This window comes from Sus scrofa, chromosome 4, assembly GCF_054392235.1.
Source record: "Sus scrofa isolate SSC_HxYL_T2T_F1_AM1 chromosome 4, Sscrofa_HxYL_maternal_Yorkshire_Landrace_v2.0, whole genome shotgun sequence".
Lineage (NCBI taxonomy): Eukaryota > Metazoa > Chordata > Mammalia > Artiodactyla > Suidae > Sus > Sus scrofa.
Genome location: NC_139386.1, coordinates 95017094 through 95036869, shown reverse-complemented (window position 1 = coordinate 95036869; position 19776 = coordinate 95017094). Strand labels below are relative to the sequence as shown.

Sequence of the window (19776 nt, the reverse complement as noted above, 5' to 3'; positions counted from 1 at the left end):
ACAAAGGGGCTTTGACAATGGGCAGGACATTAGTATGCAGAGCCAGCCCCTCGGCCCTCTCCCTGTCCTACAGCCCAGGGGCGGAGGGTGGGGGGATGCTGGCCTCGCGCGCCGGGTGGAGGTAGGGGGTGGGGCAGGGCTGAGGCTGAAGAGATCTTAGCCCACAGGGGCTCCCCTGGGGGCACTGCCCAGGAAACAGGGGAGGGAGACTAGACCAAGGCCCCCAAACCTGCCACTCGCCAGAAAGGACTTTCCAAGTGGAAAAAGCCACCGGGGCACCGGGAGGGCTGGGGGAGGGGCTGGGGGAGGCCAGGCTCCTCCGTCCCAGGCTGGACTCTGGAAAGAAGCACGTGGGCAGCCTGAGCCCCACCCACTTTGGGCCTCAGTTTTCCCATCTACTCAAAGAACTATGTGGGCAGGAGAGGAAAAAACGGAGCAATAGAGAACAAGGTCTCAAAACTAAGCCCGGCTTGTCTCAGAGAGGTCAGGCTTGAGGTCCGACCCTCCAGAACGCTTCTGCTCAGGGTGTGTGCTTTGGGTTTGGGGTATTTGGGCTTCTGACAGTGTGGTGCCTGCAGCCTAGCCCAAGGAGATTTGACCGACAGACCAAAGAGCCGGGACCAGCTCCTCCCCAGTGTGTGTGTCCCTCCGTCCCATCTGTGAAGGGGCCCATCAGCCCCTCCCCCACAGCCACTGGCACCTTCAGCACCACCAGCTGCTTTTCCCAAGGTGCATGTACTGCCCTGTGGCACCACAGCACAAGGGGTAGGTTCAGAGCCGCCAGGAGAGGGACCAGGGGTCCGGAGTGCTGGGGGAGCTGAGAGGAGGTGACATCTGGGAAGGGGCCCGCGGGCAATGAGAGGGAAGGGGCACCACAGGAGAAGCAGCATTGCCCAATCACAGACTTCCTCTGCCCTGGGCCAGGAACCCTTTGGAGAGAGGGCTGTGGCCACTTTACAGAACTGCTCCCCACCGAGCAAGACAGAAAACCCTTCTGGGCTTAGGAATGTCTTCTCCTGGTTTTCAGTTGCTGTTGTGTCAGGAAGTCCTCCGGCTGCCTGCCCTCAACTCAAGACTTCCTGCTTGACTCTGTTGGCCCTGGAGGGCACACTTGGGATTGCTGGGGGAAAGGTAAGGTCTGCTCCACCCCACCCCAGGTCTTTGGGTTCCCCCCAACCCCCACTGCACCTCCCCCCACCACACACACTGAAAGTCAGGTGGGGAGAGGGTAAGGCTAGGAGTTAGAATTCCTGGGTTCAGGACCCCACAACCCTGTTAACTTTTCCTGGGATCGTGCACAAGTTACTTTTCCTCTCTGGTTCAGGAAGTCCCCTTCTGCAATGTGGAAAGGGTCACTGCTGCATAGACCTGCCTTCTGGGCCCATGAGCAGTGGATTCAGGGGCAAGGCTCTGGAATTTAATAAGAGCTCACATTATTTAGAGCTATGCTAGGGCCTTTTCTAGTATTACATCATCCAATTCTTAACAATTCTAAAACGTAGGGACCATTTTAAAGCTCCATTTTATAGATGAGACAACCGAAGCACAGAGATGCTACTAATTTGCCCAAGGCCACACAGCAAGTCAATGATAGGACTGAGATGCAAGCTCAGTAGATGGTCTATCTCCAGAACCCACATGATTAATCACTATCACATGCTGCCTCCTTGGTAAAAACATTCCCAAGACTATGGGCAGCTGAAGGAGGTCAACCGGGATATTCAGATCACACAGGGTCTTTTTGAAACTGTTTTCTGAGGTCCCTCTAGATTAGCAATTCTTAAAGTGTGGTCCAGGGAGCCTGGGGGCTCCTGAGACCCTTCCAGAGGCTCTATGAGTTCAAAACTATCTTCATAATAATACTAATGCGTTATTTGCTTTTTTCTCTTTGATTCTTTCGTGAGTGTTCAGTAGAGTTTTCCAGAAGCTACACTGCAATATGATATTACAACCTATTGTATACAGAAGCAGTTATGCAATACCAACTGTCTTCTGTTAAGCCAGATATTAAAAATATTTGTGAAAAGTTGAGACAATGCCACTTACTAAACGTTTGTCTATTTTGAAGTATAGCTATTTTTCATTAAAAATGTCATTTAAGTTGACATGCAAAATGGGTTTTTTGTTGTTATTTTTATTTTTATTTTTTTGTCTTTTTTTTTTTTTGGCATTTCTTGGGCCGCTCCTGAGGCATATGGAGGTTCACAGGCTAGGGGTCTAATCGGAGCTGTAGCCACCGGCCTATGCCAGAGGCACAGCAATGAAGTATCCGAGCCGCGTCTGCAACCTACACCACATCTCACGGCAACGCCGGATCGTTAACCCACTGAGCAAGGGCAGGGATCGAACCCGCAACCTCATGGTTCCTAGTCGGATTCGTTAACCACTGCGCCACGACGGGAACTCCTGTTGTTATTTTTAAATGAATTAATTTTGCCAATTTTAAGTTTCCTCCCATTTCTAACCTATCAATAGATATAACCCACATTAACAAAAGCTTTTTGGAGTCTTCAATAATTTTTAAGATGTGAGGGGTCCTGGAGTTCCCATTGTGTCTCACTGGTAACAAACCCGACTAGGATCCATAAGGACACAGTTTTGAACCCTAGTCTTGGTCAGTGGGGTACAGATCCAGTGTTGCTGTGAGCTGTGGTGTAGGTCACAGACGTGGCTTGGATCTGGCATTGCTGTGGCTGCAGTGCAAGCTGGCAGCTGCAGCTCTGATTAGACCCTAGCTGGGAACTTCCATATGCTGTGGGTGCAGCCCTAAAAAAAAAATTTTTTTTAATAAATTTTTTAAAAAGCTGTGAGGTACAAAAAAAAAAAAAAAAAAAAAAAGGGAGTTCCCGTCGTGGCGCAGTGGTTAACGAATCCGACTAGGAACCATGAGGTTGCGGGTTCGGTCCCTGCCCTTGCTCAGTGGGTTAACGATCCGGCGTTGCCGTGAGCTGTGGTGTAGGTTGCAGACGCGGCTCGGATCCCGCGTTGCTGTGGCTCTGGCGTAGGCCAGTGGCTACAGCTCCGATTCAACCCCTAGCCTGGGAACCTCCATATGCCGTGGGAGCGGCCCAAGAAATAGCAACAACAACAAAAGACAACAACAACAACAACAACAACAAAAGACAAAAGACAAAAAAAAAAAAAAAAAAAAAAAAAAAAAAAGCTGTGAGGGGTCCGGAGATCAATAAATTCGAGAACCACTGCCCTACACTCAGACATCCTCACCCATTCCTCTTGCCAGTCACCCATGTCTTTTTCATCAGGGAGTCAACCAGGGAGATTTTGACTTGTGGAGAAGGTGTGTGCCCAGGTCTTGCTGTTGGGAGCAGGGTCAGGGGTGGAGCTGAGGGGACGGTCCCAGGGAGGGCATAATGCTAAGAGGTCAGGCTTACACACCACTTGAGAGCTACCCCCATGTGTATCCCAGCATGCAACCCCCCCCCGCCCCCCAGAGGTTTGCTCAAGACAACAGGGCTGTCCCAGACTGAACTCTGACCTCTACTCCTTTCCCACCCCAGAACCCCTTTTGACAAGCCCATCATCTGTCCGGAGAGAAAGGTTCTATGCACAGCCACATGGATTTTTGTATTGGGGCCAGCAGTGCTTAATCTGCTGCTTATAATCTTAGGGTGAAACTGTCTCCAGAGGGCGGGGAGTTTGGTGGTAGGAGAGGAGTTTCTCTGGGGGCTCCTTAGAGAGTTGGACAATAGGGTCTGACATTCACCATAGTCTAGAACACACCTAAGCCTCTAAAGTCAGAGCTCTCCCCCAGAATTAGCGACCAGAAAGGTCTCCTACCTAAAGTGAAGTTAGTCAGTAGGCACTCTGTGCCCTGAGAACAGAGGGGTCCAGGGAGGGAAGACTCCCTGTGCTTCAGGGAGTCCGCAACCTGCAGAGGTGTCGGCCCCACCCTAGAGGAGCCCCCCGCCAATGACGGAGACAGGATGTCCCCTCCAACATTACTGCTTCGGTGGCCATCCTGGGCAAGTCATGGACACAAAGGACAAGGGACAGGCGGGATGGTGTGGAGAAGGGGTACAAGATGACAGAGCAGATAGAAACAGGAGGATGGGATTTGCAGGAGGGGTGGGCCTGTGTGAGGGCCCAGGGCTGAGGGGTGTGACTCAGGGATGGCCTTGGGGTATGCTTCCCTGGAAAAAGGGCAGAATAGATGGGGGTCCCAAAAGATGGGAGTGCTGAGGGGGTGGGGGAAAGACTGATATAAAGAATCTTGAAGAATGATTGGGAGTTTTCACTGAAAACCACCAGAGATGTCTGGATAGAAAAAAGGCAAAGGTTTAAATGGATGCTTCATGATTACAATTTCAGTGATAATTCCACGTGGAGTAGAGGGAGGAAATCAAGGGGAAAGAGGGGTGTGGTCAGGGAGGTCACTAAGGAGGCTGCTGGGCAGCCAGGCTGAAGGGATGGATTGGTGGGAGGGGGGGGGCAGGAGGAGCAGGTGCACACACCTGAGAGAAGAGCCAAAGATGCCAGCCTCTCTCTACTCCGTATCCCACCCCTACCCCTCCATGGGCAGAGAGGGGGACAGGCAGGACCATGGAGGGGCAGGGGCGGGATATGGGGTAGAGAGAGGCTGGCATCTTTGTCTGAAAGAGACAAGATGCTCAGGATGGAGAAAGAGACTGTTAGGGAAGCTCAACACCTCTGTGACATTTATCAAATCTGAGCTGAAGGCGGGACATCTGCTTGGTGAAGACACAGGGAAAGAAGGGACCAGGGGCGTGGAGACCCAGGCTCAGGTGATGACCAGCCTGTTGGAATGAAGTCAGGAACCTCATCTTTAATGAAAATTCTCCCACATTCCCAAACTCCAGAAGCGAGGAGGGGTAGACACTTTGGACAGACCTCAGACAAGACGCGAGGAAAGGCTGGGGGCAGGCCCAGGAGCCAGGCAAGATGAAGGAGTAGAAAGAGTCACAGAGGTAGGAGAACTGAAACAGCCAACAACTGCACTTTTCAATTTTAACAAGTTGACCACCATTCCAAGCCCTTTAAAAATAGACTCTTTTTTGGGGCTGGGGGGAGGGGCAGTCCCCACACAAGGCATACAGAAGTTCCCAGGGTAGGGGATGAATTGGAGCTGCAGCTGCCAGCCTACGCCACGGCCACAGCAACAGAGGATCTGAGCTGTGTCTGCGACCTACACCACAGCTCACTGCAATGCCAGATCCTTAACCCACCATGCGAGGCCAAGGATCGAACCCGCACCTTCATGGTTCCTAGTCAGGTTCGTAACCTGATGAGCCACAACAGGACGTCCAAATATGGACTCTTTTAATCCACAACTACAGTGAGCCCCGTTACAAGGATGAGGAGACATGTGTAGCTACTTCCAGGATTTTCAACCCAGGAAGTCTGACTCCAAGGCTGTGAACTTAACCACTGGGACAGCGCCATACAGCTGAACCTTCCCTCCAAAAGAGGCCTCTTGACCACTGTTTCAAGAATCCCTGTCCTGGAGTTCCCGACGTGGTGCAGTGGTTAACGAATCCAATTAGGAACCATGAGGTTGCAAGTTCAATCCCCGGCCTCACTCAGCAGGTTAAGGATCTGGCCTTGCTGTGGCTGTGGCGTAGGCCAGCAGCTACAGCTCTGATTGGACCTCTAGCCTGGGAACCTACCTCCATGTGCCATGGGTGCAGCCCTAGAGGTAAAAAAAGAATCCCTGTCCTTCTCTGAACTTCGCAACTCCCCTCAGAAGCCTTAATAATGGGCTTTTTTGGTTTGGGGGTTGGGGTTTTATTTGGGTCCAGAAGGTGGTCTCCCTCTTTTGTTTCAGACATCTTTCTTCATATGGGACCTGCTTCCTGAAGTCTAGCCTAAGTCCTTCCAGCGGCAGCCTCAACCCTTCCCCCAGGTCTCCTGCCATTGGAAGGGGAGCAGAAGGGCCAAACCCACTCCTTCTGTGCTCCGCCTTTTTCGGGGCCTGGGGTGCCTGTCAGTCTTCTCAAGGCCCTGCTTCTCCAGCCTCTTTCTCCAGGCTACGCAGTTCACTTCTTACTCCTTTTCTGCATTCCAGAGGCAGCCCACCCTTCTCCCCACCACCTCAAATCCAGCTCCCAGCTGGCAGACACCCACGGGAGAGTTCTTCCCATAATCCTACTCTCTTTGCCCTTTCAAGTTTCTGATGGGGGAAGGGGATGAAGAGGGGCACTCAGATGCATTGTCCCCATGAACATGGTGACAGCCTGGAAAGCAAATTGGACGAAGGGAGAAAAGTATTGAACTCAGCCTGTGGGAGAGACAGGGTGATGTGGTAAATGCTGAAAGCTCTGATTCCCAGGAGCCGCCCCTGCCAATCACCCTTCCTTGGGTGCTTAAACATTTGGATTCCATATCTCCCATCTCCCTAACCTTTCTGCAGTTTCCTCTTAACAGTGCCTTGGACTATCCCTTCTCTCTGCCCCTTCCAGGGCCTCACTACCATCCTGGACAACTTGGCCTCAGCCTGGACAGTAGCACTGACCAGTCAGGCAAGAGAAGAATCTAGGCCGGGGGCAGGGGAGGGAGAGTGGAGGGTTTTTTTTCCTTCCGTCCCAAATAACCCTTGGCAGGAAAGTTGAGGGGCTCCATTGCCCAATGTCTCTTTCCCTCCCCTCAGACGCCAGAGAATTCGGCCTATCTTCCATCTTGTGTGCAGAAACCAAGCATTTTGCTAAAAGGCGTAGCAGGCATTTTCTCCTTTGGAGAAGTGGGTTTTTCTATATGACTCACCAGCTCCCCCATCCCTAAAACCCTTGTTCCACCAATCCCACCTTTTTTTTCTTCTTCTTCTGTCTTTGTAGGGCTGCACCCACTGCATATAGAGGTTTCCAGGCTAGGGGTCCAATCGGAGCTACAGCTGCCAGCCTACACCACAGCCACAGCAACGCAGGATTCGACCGAACTACACCACAGCTCATAGCAACACTGGATCCTTAACCCACTGAGCGAGGCCAGAGGTCGAACCCCCGTCCTCATGGTTACTGGTCGGGTTCATTACCACTGAGCCCTGACGGGAACTCCCCACCAATCCCACCTTGACCCCAGAGGACTTCATCTAAGCCCACCTAGATCCCAGTGTCCCAGCCTCTCTGGTCCCTAGGGAGGTCGGGAGAAGGTGGCACCAGGCCCTCCCCTTCTCACCCAAGCCAACCAAGCTGGAGCTACAAAGGAGCAAAGGTGCAAGTGCAGGGATGGGGCAAGTTCAGGAGATGGGGGATGCCAGTGGGCATGGGCGTCCATAGATAGATGTGGGGCAGATGTTGGGGAGACTTTTTTTTTTCCCTCAGTGTAGGGGGCAGCACTGGGATTCTGCATTAGAACCACAGAAGGATGGGACCATAACCCTGCCCCCCCCCGACCCCCTCCACTCAGTGGAGTCATTGCCATTTGATATCCACTGAGACAAGTTGGCTGCTCAGCTCCGGGTGGGGGGGTGGGGATGGCTCAGAAAACAGCAGCTCCTTTCAGGACCCAGGTTGGCAAGGGCTTTGGGAGGCTGGACTGGCCCAGATCACCCCCCAACACCCCCTCTCTCCCTCCCTCGCCACCACCACCAAAGGACTGGAGGGCGGGGAAAAGGAGTTGGCACTGCCTGGGCCATGCCTATTGCCTCCGCAGACCAGCCCTGGCCCCTCTCCCTGGCATGATGCCTTCCTTCCCCCTCCTCCCTCGTTTCCTCCTCCCTGATGAACTAGCTCTAAGCCAGGACACCTGGTTCCTTCCGTACTTGGTCCCCCCATACCCAGTCGATACCACAAGAAATTAACAATCCCTGGCCATCAGCACTGGATGATGCCCATCGTCAGGCCAGGAATATGTAACAGAATAGAAATCCTGGGAGATAGGGAGAGGGTTTCAAGAGGAAACTAAGTGGAACTCAGTGGTGCCTGCAGGGGGCTGGTTTTCTGATCCTCACTCCAGGACCTCCTCACCCCTAAACAAGTATCACTCCTCAGAGAAGGGCACCAGATCTCCCACATCATCTCCCTCCCACCCGGAAATACCTAAAGCAGTCCTGGAGGGTGGCGGGGCCGGGGGGGGGGGGGGGGGGGGGGGGGAAGAGGCGCGAGGGGCAGTTGTCAGAATTCAAGCACCACAGCCAAGGCAGACAAGTCCAAAATGTTTAACCAAAATTTATATCGATAAGCAACTGGATCAGGTTTTAAGCCTAGGTCCCCTTTGGCGTCCAAATTTGTACTGGCTTCTTCATATCCCCACTTCCCCATCTGCCTCACTCTGCCTTCATTAACAAGAATGAGATCTTAAGATATTCTAGAGGCCGTAATCCCACTTTTCCCCAGTTTGGTCCTTCTATCCATCCCAGGGCTCAGCTCTCTTCCCTCAAATCAGGAAGTTCCAACCTTCATCTCTTTCCTAACACAGGTGTCCTTGGCAACTTCCTGGTGGGGAGGAGGGGGTGGGGAAGGGGCAGCTCATCTGGAGGGTGGATGTTATGGAAGCCAATTTGCCCTTCTTATTCTAGCAGAAGTGGCCCGGCTGTTCACCTCTTGGGGATCTCAGTGTGAAACAGCTCTGTGTGTGTGTGTGCGTGTGTGTGTGTGTGTGTGTGCGTGTGTTGGGGAGTGCATGTAGTCATGGGGAGGGGTGCCTTGAAGTTTGAATGGAGGGAAGAAACTGCACGGGCAGGGGTCCCGGTCACACCAGGCTGCTCCATCTCCCTAATCTGAGCTGTAGGTGTTTTCCTCCCATGTGTGAACAAGTGATCAGTGGGTGTCACTATATGAGTGTCACAGTGTGGGGAGGGGGAAAGGGGCTGGGCATGGGAGTGGGAGTACCCTGACGATCCTGGGAAGAGGGGGCGCTGTCTGGAGTGCCTGCGGGGGTGCATGGTTATATGTGGTGGTCACTGTATTTGTCGGAGGGCTGTGATGTAACTGCAGGTCTGGGCAGTGGGGAGAGAGGGGCATTAGGAAAGCCCCTTCCTTCGCCTAAAGTGCTGAGGTGACCAGCTTGGGTAAAGTTCTCTTCTTGAAGAGCCCGTCCCAGAAGGGTCCGTTTGGGGCCGCCCATGGCGGGAGGCTGGGGAATAAGACTGCACCGCTGAGGCCAGCCAGGGTAGGGGCTGAGGGGCTGGGAACCCAGCTATCTCTGGAAAATGAGGTGACAGGACCCCGGCCGGGGCGGCAGTACTCCTTCATCAGAGCCAGGGTCTTACCTTGGACCTGGGGTGGAGCGGCCCCTCGGTTGGGCAGCGGGACAGACGGACGGACGAGGCGGGCAGGCGTGAGGAACGGAGCTGTGCGACGGGCAGGGCCGGGACTCTTAAACCCGGAGCTGGGATCAGATAAGGGCTGGTCCGGGGGCCGGGGCCGGGGTCGGGCCGGCCGGGGGCAGAGCTGGGCCGGGCCGGGCCGCCCCCTCCCTCCGCAGCGCAGAGCCAAACTTTGCGTGAATGGAGGGACTTGGAGGGGGGCCGGGCGGACGCCAATGGGAATGTGGAGCGCCAGGCCTGAGCTGCTGGGATTGGAGGGGCTTGGGCAGGGGGCGGGGCGGAGGGACAACGAAGTGGAGCCCAGACAGCTGGGGGAGCAGGGCAGAAAGCAACACCCAAAGACAGAGACCCAGACAGACTCAGGGAGAAAAGAGATGGAAGACGATAGGCGAAAGCGATAGAAGCCGAGCTGGCAAGATGACAGGAGAAAAGAAAAGGAAGAAAAAGGAAGCCGTCTTGTCGGGGATGGGGAACGAGAGCGGGAGCCGGCAGGGGCGGGCCTGGGGTCGAGTTAATGAGGTGGAAATGAATTCAGGGCCGGCCCAGTGGCCCTACTGGCAGCGCCAAAGGGGCAGGCTCCTGGGGGCTACGGGGTTATAGCCTTCGGCACGATATCCATGCAGGTTTCTAAACGCTGGGTGCAGTCCTGGATGAAAATGCCCAGAACTTCGCCCCCACCTGCAGTGGTTTGATCTTGAAAGGGCACAACAAGCAGCGCTAGAGCTCAGAAAGTGCTGGAGGCTGCAGAAAGGGAAAGATCACTGCTTTTAGGGGGTCCTGGCAGATGTAGGAGAACAGACGTGAAGTCTGATAAGGCCCCTACAGAATGCAGAGTATTCGGGTACTGGGAGATGGTGGGGAGGGCATTTAAGGCAGAGGGAACCACAGTCACAAAGTTCTGGGAGGACATGAAACTGCAACAAAGTGGTCTGTTGGACTAGAATCCCGGGTGGTGGTTCCTAACCTTTTCATCACGAAAGATGTCTTTCATTATCTGACTCCAAGTTTTGAGAGATTATCCACAATCACCCACTCTTAGCATGTATTAAGGAAGAAAATAATAATTATTTTCCCCTACCTTTTTTCTTCTTTGTATGGCTGCACCTGCAGCATATGGAAGTTCCTGGGCCAGGGGTTGAATCAGAGCTGCAGCTGCAGCCTACACCACAGCCATGGCGACATCAGATCCCAGCTGCATCTGCAACCTACTCCACAGCTTGTGGCAAAGCCGGATCCTTAACCCACTGAGCCAGGCCAGGGATCAAACTGACATCCTCACAGAGACAACATCAGGTTCTTAACCTGATGAGCCACAACGAGAACACCATTATTTTCCCATTTTTGTTCATCATAGATATTTAACTACTAATCAGTACCCAGCATTAGCATATTGAGGTGATATACATCTTGACCAAAAAAAAAAAAAAAAAAAAAGGGAAAGAAACTTGAAATCTTAGTTTAGTTCAGCCTCTAAACGGCATATGATGGATGAGTAAAGGTCCATTTCAAATAGCCCCCAGGGGTGGAGGGGACCAGCTAAAGATGAGCACCACAGGCACAGAGTTTGTGGTTGGGGAGTAGATATAGAGCTCTGGCCTTTCATGGTCAGCTCTGAAGGCCATGGGGAACAAGTGAAGCTTTCTTGAGCAGGGGCAAAGACAAAGCCATAGCAGAATTTTAGGAAGATTAATCTGAAGGTGAGCAAAATGGTTTGACTCAAGGGGAAACATGGCGGCAATCCTAGACTCTTCATTCTTCCTCACGTCATCCCTCTTATCTAATCAATGCATCTACCTTTTTTTTTTTTTTTTTTTTTTGGTTTTTTTAGGTCCACACCTGTGGCATATGGAGGTTCCCAGGCTAGGGGTCTAATCAGAGCTGTAGCCACAGGCCTATACCACAGCCACAGCACTACCAGATCCAAGCCACATCTGCGACTTACACCATGGCTCAGGGCAACACCAGATCCTTAACCCACTGAGTGAGGCCAGGGATCGAACCTGCATCCTCATGAATGCTACTCAGATTCGTTTCTGCTGAGCCATGACAGGAATTCCAATGCATCTACTTTCTAAATTACCTAAGTCCTGCTCCCTTCCTCTCTATCTCATCAATATGCCAGTGGTCCAGGACCCCATCACCTCTCACCAGCATCACCACAGCATCCTTCTAATGCCTACCCCTGGTCTTTCTCCACTAACCCTAATTTAATCATTCAGCTCATGAAATCTTTCATGTAAGAAGAAACCCCAGTCTTTCTGAAACACAATGTCACTTCCCAATTTAAGCTTTCAATGACTGCCCACTGTCTATAAATAAAGTCCCAATTCCTCCCCGTAGGATAGAAGGCCTCTTTGAACCTAGACCTGGTGACATTCTTGCCTCATCTTCTTCCACTACCCCTACACATCCCAAGCTTCAGCCGCTTCCTTCTCTAATACCCAAGGTTCAGTCTTATGTTCTTTTTCTGTGCCCTGCCCCTGGCGACTTCATCACTTAACATGGCCCCAACCATCATCCCGAGTTATACCCTAACCTCTATCTTCGGCCTCAGGCTCTCTTTAGAACATTCCCTCCATGTTTCAGTTGCTTGCAGGGGATTTCCACTGCAACTGGTCAGGCCCCAAACTGAACTCGCCTTCCTCCTCCCCAAGGCTGGGAGTTCTCATGACTTTCTTCCTTATTTCTGTTTCTCCCGGTCAATCACATTAAAAAACTCAAAGTGATCTTCACTCTTCACCCCCTACCTTATGCTCTATCCATTGACATGTCAACCTAACCACCAAATTCTGTCAAGTCTCCCTTCATTCTAGGATGTTCTTTTCCATTTCATGGCACTACCAGGTTCAGGAAGATCACCAGCAGCCCAGGTCCTTGAACCACTCTTCACCCTTCTCTCTAGTCTCAAAGGAAGAAGCAACCTGTATTCCTCTGTGAATACAGAGATCCTGTGCCCTTGGATCAAAATCCCAAATTGCTGGCCCTTGCTTACAGGTCACAGTCCCAACCCCTATGCTCAACACTTGGGGTATTTTTTTTAAGAGGGGAGAGAAAAAAGAATCAAAAGGAAGAAGCAGAAAGAGACATGTTGTGTGTGGTGAAGGAGAAGTGTCTGGAGAGGTTCATTCCAATGGATCTTTTATGTAGAGCAGAAAAGTCACATAGAAAACTCAGGGCAGTAGCAGGACTGGGCAAAGTATTTAGAAGTTCTAGAACAGCAGGTATGCAGAGATTGGGGGAAAGTACACAGATAGCTTGAATGGCACTATAATTTTCTAATTTTATTTTATTTTATTTTATTTTATTTTATTTTTATGGCTGTACCCATGACATATGGAAATTCCCAGGCTAAGGTAGAACCACAGCTGCAGCTGCTGGCCTAAGACACAGTTATAGCAACACCAGATCCTTAACCCACTGAGCAAGTCCAGGGATTGAACCCACATTCTCATGGATATTTGTTGGGTTCTTAACACGCTGTGCCACAACGGAACTCCGTAATTTTCTAATTTTAAAAGAGTGAATTAAATAGAGGTCTTATCCTTTCTTTTTTTTTTTTTTTTTTTTTTTTTTTTTTTTTTGTCTTTTTTAGGGCCGCCCTCAAGGCATATGGAGCATACAGAAGTTCCCAGGCTAGGGATCGAATCGCAGCTGTAGCCGCCAGCCTACACCACAGCCACAGCAACGCAGGATTCAAGCCGCATCTGCAACCTATACCACAGCTCACGGCAATGCCAGATCTGTAACCCACTGAGCAAGGCCAGGGATTGAACCCACAATAGAGGTCTTATTCTTAAATATGTTTTGTAATGTCTGTACAGATATCCATCATATACATTCCTTTGTAATATCAAATGTCAGTTTTTGATTTTTAGGTCTTTTTGCAAAAGAGAAGTCCCTGAATAGTCACTAGGAGCTCAATAGGGAATCAACAATAAAGAGCATAGGAGGAGTTCCTGGCTCAGTGGTTAACAAACCTGATTAATATCCATGAGGACGCAGGTTCGATCCCTGGATTTGATCAGTGGGTTAAGGATCCAGCGTTGCCACGAGCTGTGGTCTAGGTCGCAGACCGGCTCAGATCCCACATTGCTGTGGCTATGGTGTAGGCTGGCAGCTACAGATACAATTCAACCCATAGCCTGGGAACCTCCATATACCACAGGTGTAGCCCTAAAAAGACAAAAGGTGAAAAAAAAAAAAGAGAAGAAAGAGCATAAGAAATTCAGATTTATGAGTGTCTACTATGCAAAATAAACCTATTACTTGAGATGGGGAAACTGAGGTTCAGAGACGTTCAGTGGCTCACCTCTGATAACATAGCTAGAAAGTATTAGATTTGGAGTATGAATCCACGTATGCTGGGCCCTAGAGACTGTCTCAAGGTAACACTAGTGTGAATTTGCATGGGTAAAACATAATCTTAATTGTCAAGATGAGCACATATTGCTATGAAAAATTTGCCAGGGTGTTAGTTACGTTGTTTGTAATGGGGCAAGGGCTCCCTTGGGGCACAAAGGACGACAGTCGGGGTGAGGAACATATTTGAGAAGAAGAATCCACGGGCGGGCAGCCGTAAGGGAGGGGGGCGGCTTCTGCTGGGAAAAGTCAGTGCGGACAGAAGGGATGAAGGAGGCTTGGGGTCAGGAGGCATGAGGGAGGCTCAAAACAGGCAACACGTAAGAGTCAGAGGTATTAGCTGCAAATGGTAGCGTCACTGACAATGGTCTCCATAGAATTCCCCGAAGGGTATTTTAGTGTCTTGTCCCCTCAAGGCCGAACAATTTCCATTAGCAGTAGGGCAACTAGTAGCTGGATAATTCAAACCACAGAGGAGAAATCCAAGAGAGGGACTGAGCCACATCCCCCCAGTCACTGATGGATTTTTATTTAGATGCACCACCCCCTTTCCGTGAATGCAATATACACAGACGCACATTTATAAGACACAAGTTAGGGGATGCTTAATCACATTTCCATAGGGTTGTGGTATTTCTTTAACTAGGTGGTTCCTAGTTAATTTCTTTAACTAAGTGGTTCCTCTAGTACCTTTCTAACTGGGTCCAATGGATAGAAATTCCCTTAACACCCAATACCCTGGGGTAAGAGGGAGGCAACAGGGAATAGAGAAACCACCAGGGACCAGAAGCCAGGAGGACTGGATCTTAGTCCTGTCTGTGCTCTTGGGATCCATCCCTTTCCTGTAAAGTGTTTGGGACCCAGTCCTCACATGTAAAGTGAGGACTCATTCTGAACTATGTTTAAAAGTCATGACTTTTTAAAAAAATCTATTATAATTGATTTGCAATGTTCTGTCAATTTCTGCTGTATAGCAAAGTGACCCAGTTGTATGTACTGTATAGCAAAGTGACCCAGTGTACCCAGTTGTACATTCCTTTTCTCACAGTATCTTCCATCATGTTTGGAAATAGTACCCTGTGCTATACAGCAGGACCTCATTGCTTATCCACTCCAAATACCATAGTCTATAAATGCCATGACTTTTAAATCCTAGTCTATTTCTACCCAATCCTATAAAGCAAGCTAGACCGGTGTGTGAGGAGGCATTGATCCTCTTGCTCTGCTGAACACAGCCAGGAGACAAGCAGGGCCCTCAGCCTCAGGAGCCCAGTGGGGCTCCCTCTGTCCTGGACCTGGCTTGGCTTTTCCCCATTTCACTCTAATCTCCAGCCACATTCACACTTGCAAACCTATGCTTCCTCTGCTCTGAGTTTTCTAGGTCCCCATCTCCCTTGAATTTAGAATTCAGAATAAAGAAATTTTTAAAATCTACCCGATTGGCCTCCCTGCTCCATTGAGCTCACATCCTGAACCATCCTCTGTGTTCCCCACATGCTTCCTCTCCCACCTCCAACCTCGTAGCCAAGAGGTCTCATGATACTGCTCCAGGAAACCTTCTCAGATTCATCTCAGGGCTACCACATACAGTTGTACAGTTTGTGGACTGCACAAAAGCCACTTGGAGGGACTGAGGACTGAACTGCATTCAGTTTGCCAGTCTTTGCATTGTGGCTCAATACAGTGTCTACTGGAGGGATTTCACCCTTTTTTTTTTTTTTTTCTTTTTAGAGCTGAACCCTTGGCATATGGAAGTTCCCAGGCTAGGGGTTGGTTGGATTTGTTTCCACTGAGCCACAATGGGAAGTCCCAGGATTTCCCCTTTTTATTTATTTATTTTAATTCTGAAGTACCAATAGTTACATGCGATAAGGAATGTAACTACCTAGAGAGGGTTCCTTTTTTCTAATCTGCAGCAAGTTTCTTTATATACCAGCAACATGGCCCCAGCTATGCCTCTCCTGCCCTCAACATTCTCCAGTTTCAGGAGTTCCTGTCGTGTCTTTTTAAACAAACAAAAAAAACAAAACTCTTCGGTTCCAAACTGATCTCTCATCATCACAATTGTATTAATTTTTTTTTTTTTTGGTCTTTTGTCTTTTGAGGGCCGCACCCACAACGTATGGAGGTTCCCAGGCTAGGGGTATAATCGGAGCTGTTGCTGCCACCCTACTCCACAGCCACAGAGATGCCAGATCCAAGCCGCGTCTGTGACCAACACCACAGCTAATGGCAACACCAGATCCTTAACCCACTGAGTGAGGCCGGGAATTGAACCTGCAACCTCATGGTTCCTAGTTGGATTCGTTTCCACTGCACCATGACGGAAACTCCTGTACTGACATATTTTATTGATTCCTTGTAAAGTTGCTTTCTTTATCTCATAATACCTGAAAGTTGGAATCTTGCCTTTTTCTCTATGTCCTGGTACCTAAGACAACTTTTTTTCTCTCGCTCAGTTTGATGATAAACAAGGAATTGAGGTTAGATACCAGATTAAAGTTCAGGACCTGCAGGATGTATAAATCAGAGGAGTGGGTGGTAATCTCCTTCCTTCAGCAAGGCTACACTTAAGGCAGCCTGGACCGAGGCAGGCGGCCGGCTGATACATCTTCTGCAGGTCTGCCAGCCCTGTGATTTCCCCCTTCAGGAAATGGGGACAGTTCTATGCAAATGCGTTCTTGCCCAGGAGTTTGGTTTCTTCTCTCTGAGCTCCTGGCACAGTGGAACCAACGTGAGTGGCCGCTTGGCAGGACAGAGAAGGGCAGACTAGCAGTCCCAAGGCTCAGGTGACAGGGCCAGGCCCAGGAGACAGGGATGTTGACTGGGCTTTAACAGCCTTCCTGATGCCAATCTCAGGCTGAAAACTTGGTATTTCCACCTGGAATAAGAAACACAGGCGAGAGGGCTGGGGAGAAGAGGGCAGTGTACCAGGAGTGCCCCCTGCAGGTCTCATGGGGTGGTGCCAGAAGAGAGGAAGGAGGCACAGGGCGGCTGTGGCTTTCAGGAGATGCCTGGAATGAGAAGGGGGGGGGGGAGGAGTAGAGGGAAGAAAGGGGGAAGGGGGAGAGGAGGGGGAGGGGGAGAGATTATAGTTAGTATCTACTAAGTACTTAACTGTAATCCTCATGACAACCCCCCAAGAGATGGATAATACAGTTGTTCTCAGTTCTTAGGCGAAGAAACTGCTCAGAGAAGTTAAGTAACTTGCTCAAAGTCACCCAGCTAATAGCGGACAGAGTGGGGATTTGAACCCAGGTTACTGCCTCCTGAGATTACATTGCTCAGTATCACCTTTGCCACCTTGCCAGGTCATTCCAGGAACTTCTAACCCTCCGGTATCCATTGCTACATCTTCCTGCTCCTCTAGCTCATAGCTTCCTGTTCCAATTTTAACGCATCTGGAGAAGAATCAAGCAGGACCTTGGGTATAATAATACTGATAATAACAGCACCTGGCATTTGTCTACCACTCTCTGTATGAACACTGAAGTGTTTCCATGTCTTTAATTAAAAAAAGAATTTTATCAGTGCTCCTACAGCTATTTCTACATGGTTAGAGTCAATGTGTATGAATACTTATATGTTCTGAGGCTTTTTTTTTTTTTACTTTTTTTTTTGGTCTTTTTTTTTAGGGCTGCACCTGCAGTATATGGAAGTTCCCAGGCTAGGGGTCGAATGGGAACTGCAGCTGCCGGCCTATGCCACAGCCACAGCAGTGCCAGGTCTGAGCCTCGTCTGCCACTTACACCACAGCTCATGGCAAAGCCAGATCCTTAACCCACGGAGCGAGGCCAGGGATCCAACCTGTGTCCTCATGGATACCAGTCAGATTCGTTACCCCTGAGCCACAAAAGGAACTCCCTATGTTCTGGTTTTTATGTAACAGTGTCCCTGTGCACATTGACATATAGGAATGTAGTAGCCAATTAAATTGCTTTACCACAGACATTGCATGACTGAGGCAGTATGACTTTGTGAGAAGAGCACGGGGGCGTGTGACACAGCTGTGTGAGTGTGACTACTATCTCTGCCAATATCCAACTCTGTGACATTCTGTAAGTCGCCTAACCTCTTATTTTCAGTTTTCTCATCTATAGAGAAAAGCACACCTATCCCACAGGGTAGGTCTCAAGGTTGTTAACTGAGGCGTGGGTCTAGTGCAGCATGGATGCTCAATGAATTCTTAGCCATAGTGTTAGTATTCTGTGTTTGTGTGTCTTTCTCCACTGCCATGAGCTCCCCATGGGCAGGGACTTACTCATTTTTGTAACCACCCCAACCTAGCACATTGCCTGGCACTTGGGTTCTACAGAAGTGTTTTTTTTTAATTTTGGGTTTTTGTTTTTTGTTTTTTTTTGTCTTTTAAGGGCCACACCCATGGCATATGGAGGTTTCCAGTCTAGGGGTCAAATCAGAGCTGTAGTCGCTGGCCTACACCACAGCCACAGCAACACCAGATCCAAGCCTCGTCTGCCACCTATACCACAGCTCACGGCAACACCAGATCCTTAACCCACTGATCGAGGCCAGGGATCGAACCCGAGTCCTCATGGATGCTAGTCAGAATTGTTTCAGCTAAGCCATGACGGGAACTCCACAAAAGTTTCTTAAACGAAGAGTTAGTTAGTGGGCCCTAGCTTAGCCTTTTCTCTCTGTTGGTCATTTAGATGGTTTCTAGACCTTTTGCTATTAACAAACTGCACTTCAAAGCCTGTCTATTTATATTGCCTCGTTTGATCTCCACACCCTGTGAAGTGGGTGGAAAGAGGCTATTTACACATATCAGTATCCTGTGAAAAATGGAGCAGAGCGACTGTGGCTGAGGGAAGTGGAGTGTCTCCTATGGACCACTGCAAATCCGTGACAGAGATTAGAAGCCCTGACCCTGTCTCCCTTCTTTGAGTAGATCGCTTTTCCCTCCAGCTACCTCCTTCGGGATCAGGGTGGCCTCTCCAAAAATGGAGACTTTGATGGTGGGCCTGACCTGAGAGCAGCATGTGCCCCCAGAGGTCCCCCTGGAGGTGAATCCCCACGACACCAAATGCCTTATTCCCAAACACATCAGGACCCGTATTTTCCCAGAGCGAGGAGCTTCTTAGGAAAGAGCCAGCATGCCAGCTTTTCTTTCGTTTTTTTTTTTTTTTTTTTCCTGAGGGGGTGAGGAGGCGAGCTCTGAGTTGTCCAGGAGGAGGGACTTTGGCTAAAAATAGCTATGGCGTGTGGATCAGCCTCTAGTGGTACCCAGGACTGGGAAGGGGAGGGGAGGGGGATGCTCTAGAGCTGTCGCCAGACTGGTTGCTGTGGAAACCAGAAAGGAGCAGGGGAGCCTGGGAAGTGGGGATGACACAGATAGCAAGTCCTAGTCAGAGCTGCCGCTACATTTAGGAGAAACAGCGGTGCCTGCGGCTCCCACTCTCCAAGGGGGCTGGGGGGGGGCAGTGTCAGGGGCATGGACGCTACCCCCCAGGGGTCTCTGCTGCCGGCTGCTCTCCTCTCCACACGCTGTGAGTTGAGTTGCGGGGGACTTGGGTTTGGGCCCCTTTTTCCAAGGCAAATGGGGGTTTGGGAAGAGCTGGTTCCTCAGGGTGTTTTCACCAGATCCCCTTCCCAAAAATAAGTCCCCTTGCTGGCCAGCACTCTCAAGTGGGAAAAAGGGAGATCCAAGAGAAAGAGGCACTGGGGTCTTCTAGAAAGGGGTCAAAGCATGTACACGAAAGGAGGAGGAATAGGCTGGAGGAACAGGAATCTTTGGAGGGAAGGTGTAAAATCAAGTCTTTGCTCTCAGGATAGAGGCAGGAATTTCACACCTTTCCTCCCCTACTGAGAAAAATGCCGCCCCTACCCTGGAAGACAAGAGATGGGACACAATCAAAGTCAGGCTCACTTAGCTCCCCAGGGCAACGGAGAGTGAGAGAGTTCTGGGCACCATCAGACTCTGGGGTTTCTTCCCCACACCTGGGCAGAGAGCTCTGTCTAGGCAGGCAGATTGGGGGGTGAGATTACCTAAGACCCCAAGAGACCATCTGGAAGCCCACCTGGACTGAGGCTGGAATCCAAGTGCGCCCAGGTACCGTTCTGCATGACCCGTGATCTCTAAGCCAATCAACGCTTAGAGCTGACTCCTCTCGAGGACATCCTGGGCTGCAGGGAGGGAAAGGGAAACTCATCGTTGC

General features: G+C 50.4%; 2 protein-coding genes across 10 annotated transcripts in view; one reads left to right on the top strand and one right to left on the bottom strand.

Annotated features, from left to right (window-relative positions):
• KCNJ10 (potassium inwardly rectifying channel subfamily J member 10) overlaps positions 1–9415 on the bottom strand; it is a 35858-nt gene extending 26443 nt beyond the window's left edge. For both annotated transcript variants that reach the window (XM_085022605.1, XM_005663208.4), the window contains exon 1: positions 9185–9415. The gene's annotated coding sequence lies outside the window, so the exon portion shown is untranslated. The remainder of the gene's footprint in view (positions 1–9184) is intronic.
• The window catches only part of KCNJ9 (potassium inwardly rectifying channel subfamily J member 9), a 33093-nt gene continuing 13741 nt past the window's right edge, over positions 425–19776 (top strand). For 3 of the 8 annotated variants that reach the window (XR_014843982.1, XM_085022602.1, XM_001929061.5), the window contains exon 1: positions 18927–19107. The gene's annotated coding sequence lies outside the window, so the exon portion shown is untranslated. Of the gene's footprint in view, positions 526–957; positions 1132–18926; positions 19671–19776 lie in introns of those variants that run through there. The other 5 variants (XR_014843983.1, XM_085022603.1, XM_085022600.1 and 2 more) reach the window with 3 other exon arrangements.